A 17287-nucleotide genomic window follows, 5' to 3' on the forward strand; every position below is an offset into this window, starting at 1 on the left:
TAATAAATCGTTAAATGCATACAATAATTTTACACTGTATACCTATTTAAGAGGCAGTGTAGTGCATTTGTCACACGGCTGGCCGTGGTGCGCGCAGTTTTTTGGTCAAACCTCGGCACAGTATACAAAATATAACACTTCGGTATTCCCCGTAGTCACTCTGTAGTCTGTTTTAGTGTCTTCGCTCTACCCACTCAACTGAAAGTGATGTTTACACACGTCGAAGATTTTTTAGCTAGATACACTTTAACCCTCCCTAGTGATAAGGTATTGAAAAAGACCTGATAAATCCGTTTAAATTAATACAAATATTGAGAGAAAAAAATGAATACCCATACATAGTTTATAAGTTATATAACGATCAACATTCGACGGTATCTCAACCGTTATTTAACAACTCGACATTGACAAACGCGTCATCTATACAATTTTAAAAGTATTTTAAATTTTAGGTTACGTTTTTGAATTATTAGTTATTATATCCGTGGAAGACTTGTTTGTTTCGTGAGGAAGGCACTTTACTTTTGCAAGACATTATCAGATAATACAAATCATGTAATCATATGCTCGTGATAAACCAGCAGATAAACGAAACACACCTATAATTTAAACGTATCTGTGTCTAATTATTACAAACTGCGTGTAAATCCCATCTAGAGTTGTAAAAACTCCTCCAAACACTACTCAAATACAGTAGTTGTACAATAATATTGCACACAACGTCACAACTCACAACCGTTGTGACACAACGGCAACGAAAGAAAGTATTTTAATAACCAAATCCCTCGTCGGCACCCGCCATCGTATATAACTATTGTTCCTTCGTTTTTTAATGGTTTCGGCGAACGGTCGGCACACTGTCGGATTTCACTCGTTTGTTTGCGTCGGCAGTAAAATGTAAATAATTTTACCAACTTATAGTTGCCGCCACTGATGGTATACCTGGTTTTTTTATTTATAATTATTATTGTAGTTGGGTGAGCTTGTTTTCTATCCGTGATACACTCGTATAATATTGTTCTGTTGGCGAAACGACTTTGTTCGCGTCCGCCTTAAGAAACCTATAACAGTTAGAAAAGGTAATCAAAAATTTAAATGTATCCACATAACAAAACAATAATACATTTTAACATTGCTCAGCCTCTACGGCTGTTTGTGTGATTTATTTTTCTACGTATGCTGGTAACATTGGTTTATAGGTATAAAAATAAATTAAAAATTATAAACATGAACTTGTAGTTTTGTTTTTGATATTTAAGCAGTGTACAGACGTTTAAATAGTGATCAGTATACCGGGATTGATACTCTTGCAACCGCCATAATTGTGACAACCGCAGACAAAATTATGTAATAAATTAAATACCATTGATTATAGAATAATTATACTTGTATTATTATATTTATATTTATTCTATTATCGACAAATTATGATACGCAGAATGTCATAAATAATAATGATTCATAGATGAGTATTATATTTATCATATTAAAAAAAAAATTTTGATGACACGGCACTGTAGACAGGCTACTAAAGGTACATATAAGTTATCAGTCAACCTTACGTTACGATTATGATAATTATTTTAAGGGGCCTTGCTACTGCCGTCAATTTGAGCTCAAAGGACGTAAAGTTTTGACAAAATTAAAGTTAGTTTAAGATGTCCGATTTTGATTCTGAAAAAAAATTAGGAACTCTGCAAAAAATTGTCTATAAATCAATAGATCATACGGAATACTTTGTAACAATTAAATCTTATATTCTAATGAAGTGGTAATAAAAATTTAAAAATATGAATTTTTTTAAATCATAATATTAAATTTAAAATTAAAATTAAAACCGTAATGTTTCGTACGATCTACAGACATTTTCTACTGAATTTAAATATTTTTTCCGAATTAAGATCAAACACCGTTAACTAAATTTAATTTTGTCAAATCAATAAGTAAGTTGTCGTAAAATTCGTATAGTGAATACTTATTGTTATCGAGTTATTGACATGTGCATGCGCGTACGAGAGTGGCAACTGTCGATGATTCCAGCCGGTACCCGCATTGAATTTCACATACACTAATAATCATTTACAACTAATACATAGATCTCGGGCGGCTAAGACGAGATTATGAATTGCCTAAATGTTGTCCCTTAAATAATAACCGTAGCGAGGCCCCTTAATAATAGTATGATACTTTTCTAAGGGGATTGAAAATGACCTTTACTTTTTCCAAAACATAAATCCATCATAATAAATTTTCTATAAATTTAACCTTAGAATTGAGGTTAACTTTCTTTTTTTTTAACCTAACATTTTATTACTTGTAAATTTGATTTAAAAACTTAAAATTCAAGAAATTTAATATAGTATAATATAGTATTACATAAATACTTATTTTATAATTAATAGGTACCTAATAAATTTAATTATTAAAATAAATAAATGGAAAATTATTCAAAAGTAAAACAAATGATGAATTAATATCTGTTTTAGAAGTTTTCCAATAGATCCATCGACATCCAGTAAATAGCGAACAAAAAGTACAAAGTTTTAGAAAACAATATACGTTATTGTTGGTAACAGTGCCTAATGATATTTCAATTATTAACCGTTATCAATATAATTTCGTTTATAAAACTCGTGTTTTTTAATAACTAGACAGATTTAATTTATTTTGTACATTAATAATATAATAGGTACATAGACACCTAAAAAAAAAATAAAAACAATTGCAACTTATTTGTAGTGTACCAAGGATAAACAAATGCAATCTTTATAATAAATTATAGGCAAGAAGTCCACGTGTAAGCAAAATGCTACCTAAATTTAAAATCAGTAATAACCGTGTATAAACAAATATTATACATTTATACTTTTATAAAATTCTGTATATAAATCTAAATTAAAAAAAGCATAAGCTTGTATTCTGCGTTTATAAACATTATAATTTGCATTGCAATGTAGGTGTAATTCAGCCTTATACAAAAACAACTAAGGGCAGAAACATGTCAATTATTTTTACCCTTGGTAAAGTTTTGATGTCGTAACTATTATCCCTCTTAAAAAATATGTCATTGGCAGATATTTGAAAATGTTTATGAATCTTAAATAACGAATACAATGGTTGTAGGTTTTGGACAGCAATGCTGAATTGCTGCCACCCCTATATCCCTAAAAAATGTACTGCACAAAGTCATAGGAACCACTTGCAGTCCTTCTCTAAATACACCCCTATCTAACGATATAAATATTGATAGTTGTATAATGTATAATGCAATTATATCGCACACAAATAATATATATATATATATATATATATATATATATAATACAGAAATCGTTTGTGTAAGATGACGTCATGCTTTTTGTATAGTATTCATTCTGAACAAATATTTAACGTTAACAAGGAGTTTTCGACAAACGCGATGAACGGAAACAGAAAATACTCGCTGAATGGTATAAATAAAAGTATTATAACTATTATTATCATCTGAGCGGAGAATGGACAGATGCGATTTCTTTTTTGAATTTAAAAGCGTGGGTGTATGCAATGCGATCGACGTCACTGCAGAAACTAGCCGCTGACAAACGTTCAACGATACAGGACTTTGGCAAGTATAAAACATTATATATAGTATAATGGTGCTGCCAATTCATTAGGTTTAAGTGTGCGAAAAAATCCTTATTCCTTATTCGAATGTCGACAATACAAAATAATTAATAATGTTTCATATATAATACACAAACCATTTGCGTTCTTTTATTAGATTTTCTATTTACCTATACAATTATACATGTATTCAATTTTTTTTTTCATATAGCCTGCTATATCATTTATAAACATTCAACATTTTTATGAGTGGATGAATGGCTCAAAAATTCAAGGAGATTTCCCTGTATAACACCGTTTCAACTTATTACAAATATAGTGTAGTGAACTATATTAGAGGCCTAGTTTTTATATTTAAATACCAAAATGATCAAAATATGAAATTGAATTAATTGGGTTGCCAAATTTAAAATAACTTACTTGAAACATAATTTAGTATGATAAAAAATAGCAAAATATATTTTTGCACAATTTTGTGTTATTTATAATTCGATTATAATATATGTATTCAAATACTTAGAATTCTATAATTTATTTTAAAATACATAAAATATTTACTCATATAATACAAATACATTCCCACATCACATGCATTATGATGACTATGATGACATCATTGATGATGTGTACACAAGTATTTCATTGAGTGAATAAATTATTACTTTTTAACCAAGCTGGTCCATTATCTCAACATTGATTTTTCCATAATATTGAAATTACTATCTCATTAAGTACCCAAATTAACATTTATGTATCTACTATAATCTATAGAAAATAAACCGAGTTTCTTTTAATTCTTCTATTTAGTTCAATACCAAAATATTATCATATTTTAGGGTTTTGATGCTACCACTAAGAAATTTATGTAGGTGGTGTAAATTCTTACCGATATAACAAATTGATCCGCCATTTAGTCGGTAACTGTAGTGCAAGTCAAGTGTCCATATTTAAAACGGACTGGTTTCCAGTATATAATAACAATAAATTATAAAATGTGAAACTTTCTTTTTAATTAATATTTCAACACGAATATCTAATCCCAATAACAATTTTAGAATAAATAAATAAATTACTAGCATACATATAATAATATGAAATATATTATATACAAAGTATTATTTGATCAAACAATTTTTTTTAAACTTTAAAAAAATGTATTGTGCTTGTTAGTTGTTCTTATTCATTAGTGTTGTACTTTCTACTTAAACTAAATGTATAAACTTGATCATAATATAATATTTATATAGACATATAGTCATATATTACGATCGATGACGTGAAAACGAATACCCACACCGATTAGGTAAATATGATAATTTATATTATTCATACTATATTATACAACATGCTATATGTAGATTGTAATTTGTAGGTACCTATACTACCTATACAATTAAACGGCAAATTTGTATTTGTTATAAGGTTAACCATATATCGTGATATTGAGAAGACTGTATGGTTTTTGAATAGTACAAAACAATGTATGTACCGTGTGCTATTTGATATCAAAGGATCAATGACGTTGACTGGTAAGACAATAGGTTTCATATAATAAATCACGGTTTGCTAGGTAACGAGGTCGTGTGTATTTTATCTTACGCCTAATCATAATAATATGTCAATTATGTTTTGGAATCATCTTGGTAGGTACAGCTAAATAATTTTAAATTTTAAATTTGGGATAACAATTTGAAGTAGAATAGTTCTGTGACCCGTGGGAGACCATGAATATTATACACTACACAATTTTCTACAACTATATGAGTCTTAATTAATATTGTAATGCAACTTATTTCTTAGACAATATTCTATCAAAAATATTGAGATGTTTTTTTAAAAATATTTATCTTTTAAAATTTAGTATAAGTGATAGGTCTTTAAATTTCATATTTTCTTTTGAAATTTTACTTAAAAAATTAAAAACTATAGAGTTATAAACAGGGTTATGGACTTATAGCACTTAAAATAATTAAAATAAACGCTTAAAAACATCATTATAAGCACTCAAATAAGCATTTAAAAAACTTAAATTTAAGTAAAAATATTTAATCAAAAAAAAAATACTTTCTTTTTACATGATAAAGCAGGTACTAGATTTAATTTGTAAGTTTTTAACTGCTAAAAATAATATAATTAAAGATTACAAAAAATATTGAAACACAAAATGATTAGGAAAAGTTTCTAACTAAAAAATTAAAAAAAAAATCAAAAAATCTTTATATTATAAAAAAATGAGTTTTTTAAGATGTATAAACAATTTACAATTTTAAAAAACTCATAACACGCTTTAAAATAAAAATATAATAAAACGTTTATGAGATGCCCAAGATAATTTTCTTAACTTTAAATTTTATAATAGATAATTTCACTCTAATTTGATAAATTATTATGGTTATAGTCATTTTTGTGAACGTAAAATTTGATATGTTGCGCGTGGGTTAGAGAGAGATAACAAATACTACGTTGATAATATCCTCTTAACTCTATAATGGTTTTTTATTTACAAAAAAATGAATACATTTTACTAACTTGTAGAGATAGATATTTTCTTTTTAAATTACAAATACTTTTTAATAAAATTTCAATATATTTTTGTACACTTAATTGTAGAAAATCTAATGAAATTAATTAATTAATTAGGTTAAATTTTAACATACAATAATAAAATAAATACTTATTGTGAAATTATATAATATAATGAATTGATTACTTTGTTATATTTTTTTCTCATAATAATATTGCTTACTTAATATAGCTTAAATATAAATACTTATTTACTTCAATGGTTCAGGGGCTGAGGTAATCGTAATTCATAATAATATTCGATTATAAGATGTTTAATAACATTTTAAATTTGGTAATTATTTAACACAGGGGTCGGCAATAGGCGGCCCGCGGGCCATGTCCGGCCCGCGGAAGGAAAAAATATGGACCGCCAAAAATTTTCTTAATTTTCCTATACATCCTATGCATCACTCCCCCTACCCTTCATAACAAAAATTAAACTAATATTGAAATTTTTTTGGCCCTCGAAATTTTTTTTTTTTTAAATATCTGGCCCTCCATATAAATTAATTGCCGACCCCTGATTTAACATATTTTATCTAATCCTATTTTAGGTAGGATTGAACAAAAACCACAATCAAAAATAACTGGGGAAGTTGATTTCATGACACTCCACACACCTAATATCAGTAATATTTATTGGTATTTAACATGGACCGATGACTTCCCGATGAGTTCTTTTATTCCGCTCTTTAGCCGATCGTCAAAATCGCTCAATGTTTTGAGTGTGTGTTCCATTAATTATACAGGATAATAGTATTCTGATTGCGTCTTACGCGGTGATTTATTGATAGAAATACCTGCTACAAACAATTCAGAGTATGTACGGTAAACAAAACGTGTCATGAAAATTAACAATAAGGATTATAAACAAAAACTGTTCGCAGTCACACTCCAAAATCGGGAAAAGTGGATACGCGAATAAGTAAACACGAGCCGTCGAGGACGCGGCGTTTACTAGTTGGGTCCGTGCAAAAAAACATTTCCTTTCTCATTTTTACAGACTTAGGACTGTCAGTGATCTATAAATTAGAACTGAGGTATGAATAAAAATATTTTTTTGCGGTTCTATATATATTTTTTTTAAGTTTAGTAAAAAATGTTAAAATGTTAATATTAGTAGGTATATAGTGTAAAATTTTAAAAAATATCATTACGTATATATAGTAAAAAATGTTAAAATGCGCATATAAATTAATTGGTTTCTTCATTATTATATTGGTCACCCGCTCCTTGTACGACAGTTTATTATATACTTCTTAGCTTGCCATCCTAGGCCAACCGCCTTACGTAGGAGCCTGGTGGTACAGTTTTTATAATAGGACCCAATTAGTGTGTTACCGTTTTTATAGACGGACCCAATTAGTTGTTTATCTTTATCATAAATGTTATCTCGGACCCAACTCGGATACGTCCCGAGGACGACCACCGCGCGCCAACGACCACGCGAGCGCTATTGGGGTTGCCGCTGACCTAATTATATTCACGCGGCCGACCACAGTCCACAGTCAAATTCGATACCGCGCGCAACAGGCGGTCGATCCCGGGCCCGTCGCATACGCGCGCCGACCTGCAGAGTCGATAAACGGTGCAGAACGCGAACGCGCGGCGTGCACGTGATCTCAGTACAGCTTGTACTCGTCGCCGAACGGTCCCGCGCGCACTTTGATGCATATCGGCACGGGCGGCGTATTGCGCGCTCGCGGACGCGTTGGACACGTTGAACGCGTAGTACCTATTATTGCACGCGGCGGAGTCGTGATGCGCGAGAAACAGTTTGGGCCCGATGACCGTACGCCGTACCTGCCGGCCACGCAGATGTTCGGGGCGCGCAACATCGCCGCGGTTTGATCGCGATATATATACGCGTCATGTATGTTCTGATCCGCGATCGTCTGCTGCACACCGTCACCGGTCCACCGTGCGTAGTCGATAGGGCCACGGCCGCGGCGATAGAAAACTGTGAAAACGCGTTTCGAACGTCAGCCCGCACAGCGGTCCCGGTGACCGACGTCGTACGGCCATCACCGTCGGCAGCTAACCGGATGGAGCCCACTGCCGGAAAACCGTATCCGGGTCACCCGCAGCGACGCGTGAAATATGTTGGGTAGCACCGGATTGGCCGGAACAGCGTTTTGGTCGTTCTCGACAGGCTGATGCCCCGTAATATAGTCTGCGCGATCGTAAACCTGTTCTTAAATATAATATGTCGATGTCGTGTGTCGGCCCTAAGCCGCGTGCCCACAGACGCGGTGGCCAGCGGCGTCCACGCGCCTTTTACGTCTTGGACAGAAAATCGTCTCGCGCGTGATACTCGGGGGCTCTGGTCGTTTTCCAGGCCCCCGGATTTGAGTCGAGGTGATCGGTGTCGTAGCCCACTGGTCGTAGGTATATGGTATCGCCGGTTTCTCCGCACGTACGCCGTGGCCACGAGGTGTCGGTGGACGCTGTGGCTGTCTTGCGCTGTCAGTTCACCTCGATATCTTTACCGTCTATACCACTAACCTGCGGTACTGACGGTCGCGATGAAATATTATTTGTTATTATTTTTTCTTATATTTTTCATCGGTACCAACTTGAAACACCATAATCAACTAATTCAGAAATTGCATTTCAATAATGTTAACTTACGTTGATTTATATTACTATCATATTATATAATATTGCTGTCCTTTTACAGCGACTTTAAATGTATTGCAATGAAACATTTATCGAATTTGTTTATTATCCAACAGCCTGGACGCGAGTTAATCAGCGATGTTAAAATATATTATACACAGCAGTTACATAATTTAACAATTAATCGTTTGCCATATATAAACATTAGTTATGTTCCAGACTGCAATACATCTATGAAATAGTTTAGTCATAACTTCAATAGTTTAAATAGAAAATACTATTTTTTTTATTTATTAGCTTTATTGTCTAATGTTCGTTTAATACTTATAATATTAGGTTGCGAAAATTGACAGTGGTCTAACTACCGGATAAAATACATATGTGTCACATTCACTCATTACAAGAACTTAAATTAGCAAAACCAAATATTTTAAATTACAAATGATTTACTTGACTTATTTATGCAAAAGTAGTGTAATAACCGAGTTTATTCACTAATTTGAAAATATTAAAAATAGTCTATTCGATTTTACGTTTCAATTGCGCAATTATTATACTCGGCGAATAAAAGTGTCATATCTAACCTACTACTCTCCTCCTCCGGCCATTTCTACGCAAAAGAGCTTTTTTTATAACTAACACACATTAGATTGATTAAATTAAATGACTATTAATAAAATAACAATGTTATACAATATAGTAGTACCACCATTTATAATTTATCATTATAATATATAAAAAATACCAAATAACCGAATTCTTATGCTGGTTGATAAGAGTACCTACCGAGAAAGAAAAAATATCCGTACAATATCAAAAGAATATAAATTATAATATAATAAAATAATAATATTATAATATTATATAATTATATAATATAATATATTCTGTAGAGTAATGCATGTAAGTTTAGTAAATAACAAACATTGTAATACACAACAGTTTATGTTATAAATCCCAATTATTAAAATAATATGACTAACATGGATAACAATGTAACGATACAATACACAGATCAATAATTACCTTACGTTAAGTTTGTTTTGTGATGATTTAGCAAATTAATGTTTAGAATTTTTAAATCATTTCTAAGTCTGAAATAAGATTTTGAGGCCACACAACCGTGTTAAAAGTCAATGAGTTCTCTGGGCTTTTACTGTTTATCATTTTTACCGACAAATATGTACATGAAATATCATGTTACAAACATATAAACCAATTATTTTTATTACTAAATAATTAATAAACCAATTTGTGACAAGAAAATGTCTTAATATATTTTTTTCATAATTATCGACATCGACAAATAATATGATTCAATAAAATGTTCATGGAGAATAGTCAAGAAAAAATCAAGTTGAATGATATATTGATATGTACATATATTTGATATATTACATATTGGATCAATACAATTTTATAAGAATACTTATTGTATGGTTGTTATGTTGATATCCCTATGTTATGAATTCATTACTTTGTACTTAAATTATGTCAAGGATTTTTTTGTTTTATTTAGATAGTAAACAATAGGATCGGTGACTTTACTGGACAATATGTGCAGCACCTGCATATATAAAACTAATATTCCAAATCAAACACAGAAAAACAATCGAAATCGATTTTTGGGATCATTGAACGTGATGTAATTAACTTCGGGGTTGGCGTATTTATAATATTATTATCGTGATTAAAAAACAATAATAATTACTACATGGCCGGAAATTTACTTATATGGGCGTAACTATATAATAATATAAAACCGTGTTGTACATATACATACGTTAACAGCAGCTACATAGTAGCATTGCGAACACAGTGTGGTGATTTGTCATTTATGGTATCTATATTATCAATTGGGTTTAAAAAAAATCATACAATCATACATATTTTACAAACTTATAATTGAATCCTATTCGTTAAATTTAAAAATTGAGATTTAAGGCTTCTTTTTTAGTACAGCTGAAACCCGAAATGTATGATATCGAAGTACCTAATACTTATTCATAATAATGTTTGTATAGAATTAGTTATTGTTTTATTATTATTATCATTAACTGTCTAACAAACATTATATATTATTATAGTAATATTCAAATAAATATAATAAACATAATGTATACATACAATGTACATATATATACATAATTCAATTGTAATTTTAATGACGATTTGTTTTTATTTTATGTAGGTGACCGAAATATTATTTTAAGTTATTTAGTTATAGCGTCTTTAAAATAGTGTACTATTAATTATATCGACAGGAAGACAACACATATTACAGTCATTGACTATACGGCGGCACATGGTCCCCAAAACAACCATAAAACGATTTTAACTACCTACTCAAAAATAGACTTTCTATAGTGCACATCTATCTTCTTGACTAAATAATGTATCATGCCTATAACTGTACTTTCCAACAAAACTTCTTGGTTTGTAAATAATAGCGGTATTTAGAACTTAAATTAAACTCCTTTCTGAATTAAAATGTTTGGATGCGTTGTACACTTGTGTAATACATGCCTGCTATAGTAAGTAATAAGTATCTATATAACAAAATATAATATAGTAGTGCCATAGAAGATAAACAAAAAAGTTTATAAATGTAAAAAAAAAATAAAAAAAATTATAATAATGTGATAACAAATTTAAGTTTTTTTTTTTCAATAACAAACCGTTAATTAAATTAACGTTTGTGTTAATTAATAAATATTTAAAAGTCATTAATAAATTACTTGTCTTTATACATATAAAAAAACCTAACGAAGGACATTTCAGTCTTATTGTTAAAACTAAAATAAATATCCTCGTACTACGTTATTTAATTATACACACTTGAGTGAAACTTTTTAAATTTTTTTTTTCGAAACGCTTATTGAATAGGTAGAAGTTTGCAATTCATTATTTATTGTTTGTGTGTCGTCCAATAAAAATACGATTATTCAATAAATAATGTGAAGTGATTAACCAATAACTACATTTTATTATAATTTATGATAAGTACCTAGCTTAGTTACATTTTGTTATAGATTTTAGAGCCAAACTAACATAATAAGCTCGATGTCACTATGTAGAGGGTTGGAAGTATCGACAACTGGATCCCTCAGGCCTCAATATCAAGATTAGGCCCAGGTCAAACCAATAACCAATAATAAACTATTTTCGTATTTGATTTAAAATGTCAAAATCAGGCATGATATGTATAAAAAAAATTCACATAACACGGTCCAATACGATAATAATAAAACTATTCCCAGGTGCAATATACATAAATGTAATATAAAATATAAAAATACGAGTATATTGTAGCAGGTTATATGTAGCAGTAGCATACAGTCATGGGTATGTATAATACTATAATACTATATAGTATAGTAGTATAGTACTATATAATCAATAGTAAAATATAAAATGTGTGTGTAATTTAAAAAATTAAAACTTAACACTTATAGCTATCTATATATATATTTTTAATTTAATATTTTGAAATAATATGTTAGAACCTCATATTTATCGATAATTTCGAAAATTGTATTTACAAGGGTATTTACCACTGAATAAGCTCTTTGGTATATTGATATATTTTTCGATTTTTCTCCTTTATAGTTTATACATGTATTCGTGTTATATGCTAGTAAATTACATGTGAATAATAACACTAATAATTTATAATTTATAACTTATAAGTAATAAACATTAATTATTATTTATATTTTAAAATGCGATCTTTTGTCTTTTGTGTATCCACATCCTTAATTATTAAAGTATTTTTATATGCATAGCACTATATAAACATCTCAAAGGATATAATAATTATAATATTTTACAAATAAACGACGGTCTAATACTTAGTATAATCGTTATTCTAATTTTAAATATATTGTTTTAGGAACGTCGTTAATTTTATTCGATACATTTTATAGCTCTCTAACGACAATAATAATGGTGAAAAAGATCAAAAAGAATAATATTAATGCCCGTATATTCTAATTTAAGGAAAACGACGCAGTTGAAAATAAATTTTATATGATTTAACACGGTGAAAAATTTATAAATTACATTAATATTAAGGAATTACTAATTAACAAAAATAAGTTGCATTTTTCGTTATTAATTTATTGTTAGTGCTTGGTTGGGATTTTATAGCTAATATTTAATTTTACAATATATATTATTCGAAAAAAATATATAATATAATATATAAGTCAGTTACAAATTTATATAATGATATAAGACATTTTAATTTGGAATTTTATTTTGCATATTTTACCAATTTGACTTATATATTTTTGCGTTTAAATTTTATTCGAATATCTTATTTTGTCAAATTTTATTATTGAATGAACAGAAAAATTCAGACGTAAATTACTTTTATATGAATCACCTAAATACCGATAGTAGAAAATAATGGTTTTTCACTATCTAATCTACGATTATTTTATCTGTTTGGGTAGCCTAACAACTATAATAGATATTATACATTTATTTAGTTTTTACGTTTTACCGATTTCATTGCTTTTGGTATGACGAACATCGAACAATTATTAGTCAACTGAAGTAAAACTGTAAAAACAGTAAACACTGTATCTAGTTTAATTTTTATTTATCGAAATTTTACGTGTTTCAAATTTTTATTGTATTGAACAATCTAAACATTCTTTTAAAAATTAATTTTTGTAATTAAAAAATAATTGATAAAAGATAAATGATCTACTGTTATTTTTCAAGACACATGCTTACTTATAATAGTGCATATTTAAGTACTTTTTGCATTATATAAAAACCGGGTATTGGTTATTATACTTGCGTATTTACTTCTACTAACGTAGACGTAGCTATACATATATAACGGTTTTCGACTTATGGGAACTTATCACTTATATGAGTATGTTGATGCAATAATAATTATTCATTATAATTGGTTTTCTTCAATATAAATAACGATATACCTTATATTAAACCATTTTATATTTTGCATACAAATAACAAATATTAAATATCTTAGAAAGTTCAATAAGTTTATAAAGATATTTCAATATTATTTTAATACTTAGGTATCTATTTTTTCGTGCATACTAATTAATAATTTTCTATAAAATGTGTAAACTCAATAAATATTATCGTAATTCAACGTTAAAATCCATAAAAACAATTTTATTTTTATTCTCTGTATACATCTGGTGAAGTGGTGAATTATATTTCCAGATCGTAACATCATATACTATATAGTAATACAAAATACAAATTGCAAATAATACAAAAAGGAAACTAAAAAAAATTAAAAATTTTCAAAATTCTACGTAAAAACAATGAAAATAAATTTGAATTTGTATAAACTTATATATTAGGAATGTTTAGCAGACAAAACTTTAAAAAAAGAAACAACATACATACAAAATACAATTAGATGTGTAATATCTATATTATATATTATATTCTTGGTTTTGCTTAATTAACTTTGTTATGAGGAAGCAATCGTTTTTAAGTTTATTAATATAGTAATAAGTCTGCTATAATAATTAATTGGCATTATAAGACGCTCACAACTAAGTTTATTTTGTTTAATTTAATACGTCATGTTTTGAATTATGGCCATTAAAAAGATGAATTTTTTAGTGTAACAAAAACGATTACAGTTTCCTTAACGAGCTAGTTATACACGCATATATTTAATTCAAACAGTTAGGTAATGTTAAATTGTTAACACTAACCTATAATGATAGAATTTGTTATTAGTTATTACTTTTAATTGTATTTTTAACTATCATTACCTTATTTGTAAACGTTAGAATTCCCAATAATAAATTGATGTTATAAAATATGGAAAATACAAAGGAGGTTAGTTTTATGGAAGGCATTACAGAATATCGGTTTGTTAGTAGTAGAGACAGTAGAGTATTGCCGGTACAGTGGAATATAATAACTATAATAAAAGTATAAGTACTTATAAGGAAAATAAGCCTCATTCCATCTATTTAGTCGGGTGTCTCATATTTGTGTGGGAAGGGATTTACATTTTACATAAACACACATTGCTTCGGAGTTTGAAAGATTATACATTTCGGTTATTGGAAATGTTTTGACTATAGCAACTAGCAAGAATATTAATAACGAGTTAAATCGTTTAAAAACTCTAACAGATTTACCAGCTTAAAATGCAAATATGTATTCCAATAATCAACTTTTGAAATCATTTATGATAATAGGTAAAATTATAGTTACATAGATACATTATATTATTAAAATGTTTATGATTTTTTAATTTTCTTTTATTAAATATATGTATAATATACATAATACATGTATGTCAGTTATGACTCATGACCTACGAAGACGATCGACGTGAACAATAAAACACACGGCCAACGGGTTCAATATGAATATTATAATAGTATTATAATATATTTTAGTCCGTCGTAGAACGCGGCTCGAGCATTTCAATTGGATATTCGGATAGGATTAAACGTGTCGTGCGTAATAAATGTTTGGATTTATTTTTTGTCAAAATAATTTTTATCTTATGATATATAGGTACCTTCAGTGCGTGGTTCGTATTTGCGGACAAGTCACGTAATACGATATATTGCGATATACCTATAGTAATTCAACACATCCAACGCTGCATTATATATTATGATACATACATACATATTGGGATCCCTGGGAATTAATATTTTATGTATACAACATAACTGCAAGTATCATAATGTTTTTATCTAACAATAATTTGCGACAAGGCAGTAACTGGAAATTAATTTCGGGAGGGATTTTAATAGCTAAAAAAGTGTATTATAATTTTATCATAATATATATATATATATAGGTTATTTTACAACCACATAATATAACACGAAAACATTTCGGGGGTTGAATCCCCCCCTAGTTACGGCCTTGATATGCGACATAGTAGATCAATTCTTTTTATTCCTTTTATTTTTAATACCTTAAAGTTTTATTTACCTTTATCTACATTATATGTTATAACGGAAATTATTAACTATTAATCTAACTACCATTTCACATTTAATTTCGACTTAGTCCTAACTAAAAAAAATGGGGAACGCTCTTTACAATATGTCTAGTGTCTATTATACCGTCATCGAGCAAGTCACTGTATAATGTCGGTACCTACTACCTACTACCTATACGTGTTGAATTATTTGAATTAAATCAAATCATTTAGTATACAAAAAACGATTCTAAGCGAAAACGGTAATTACCAAAGTATAATATATTATATTTTATGATATATTTATAATGTATGTAACTTTTATAATATAGTAATAAGGTAAATGGAAATGTTGTCGAAAACATTTCAAAATGTCTCATTGTTGTGCAATAAAATAGTATAATACATACGTTACAAATGTCATGTTACTATGAATACATTTTTTTTTATAATTATATTCTTATCGACTATTTGAAAAAAAAAATGGAAAATTTTAAATTTGATCTTCCAAGGCATAATGAAATAATATAGATTTAATTTTTTAACAAAAACCACCCAAAAAGTTTTCAATTAGAAAAAGTATAATAATACGCATATCACTGTACAATAAATCATTCATTACTTTGTTCGGAATTTACTATACTGAAAAAAAACAAGTCTACCATTAAGACACAACCAAACTGTATCTATACAAAACAAAGGGCCTGCATGATGTGATTGCCCGATACGACGAGGCGACACACCCTTCAAAAGCTATTGTAGGCACTTTAGATACTATTTATTTTTTTATTAGAACTAATACACTTTATTAATACTATCGGATTTATTTTCATTATAGCTCCAAACCGTGTCTTAATCTGATTTTTAAAAGACATATTACTCTTAGGACTTGTCGAATACTTCGATATTTTTCGTAGAGGGATCAAAGGAGATGGTACCTATCTAAGTAAATATGTTTAAAGTGAACGCAAGCATTTATTAGTTTATTATTAAACGATATTATCGGAAATATCAAATTAATATCATAATTTAAACATTGGAATCAAATTTTTTAAACTAGTAATTATACCTTCGAACAGTTCGAACATAAAACTACAATATTTTCCCGTTTTTATATTATACGGCGTACACTATAGCGATTCGGAGGTATAAATCGAAAAACACATCAATATACGTATGGGCATATTAGGGTAGTGGGTACTTACGTTTGTCCGCGACTTCTGATAGTCATAGTTTTATGCCCATTAAGTTAGTACTTCAGCTGACCGATTCGGGTGTTTACTACCCGTTAAAGTAAGGCCTGTAGACGACCAGAACAATTCGTCGTTCGCGTCTATGGCTCAGTAATCGATCGGAGTGACTATAAGCGAATATTCCAATGTTATATTATACAGAATAATATGTGATAATATTATTATTATTTACCCACATGGCCGCATCCCGCAGCCAACAATTAATGTAATATTATTTTGTAAGCGGGACACGACGGTGCAGCGAGCGCGTAATATCGTTACAGCGTCCGCCGTACTGGCCGTATAGGTCGGACGA

At 29.0% G+C, this 17287-nt stretch overlaps 1 long non-coding RNA gene across 1 annotated transcript; it reads right to left on the reverse strand.

Moving 5' to 3' along the window:
* Positions 1–301: 301 nt before the first annotated feature.
* Positions 302–17249, reverse strand: LOC132932341 (uncharacterized). Its single transcript, XR_009662858.1, has 3 exons — positions 17165–17249; positions 16945–17099; positions 302–1061 (listed from the first exon to the last, which is right to left on the reverse strand). It is a non-coding gene; the product is annotated as an uncharacterized LOC132932341 (long non-coding RNA).
* Positions 17250–17287: the final 38 nt, after the last annotated feature.

The sequence above is a fragment of the Rhopalosiphum padi genome, chromosome 1 (genome assembly GCF_020882245.1).
Source record: "Rhopalosiphum padi isolate XX-2018 chromosome 1, ASM2088224v1, whole genome shotgun sequence".
Classification (NCBI taxonomy): domain Eukaryota; kingdom Metazoa; phylum Arthropoda; class Insecta; order Hemiptera; family Aphididae; genus Rhopalosiphum; species Rhopalosiphum padi.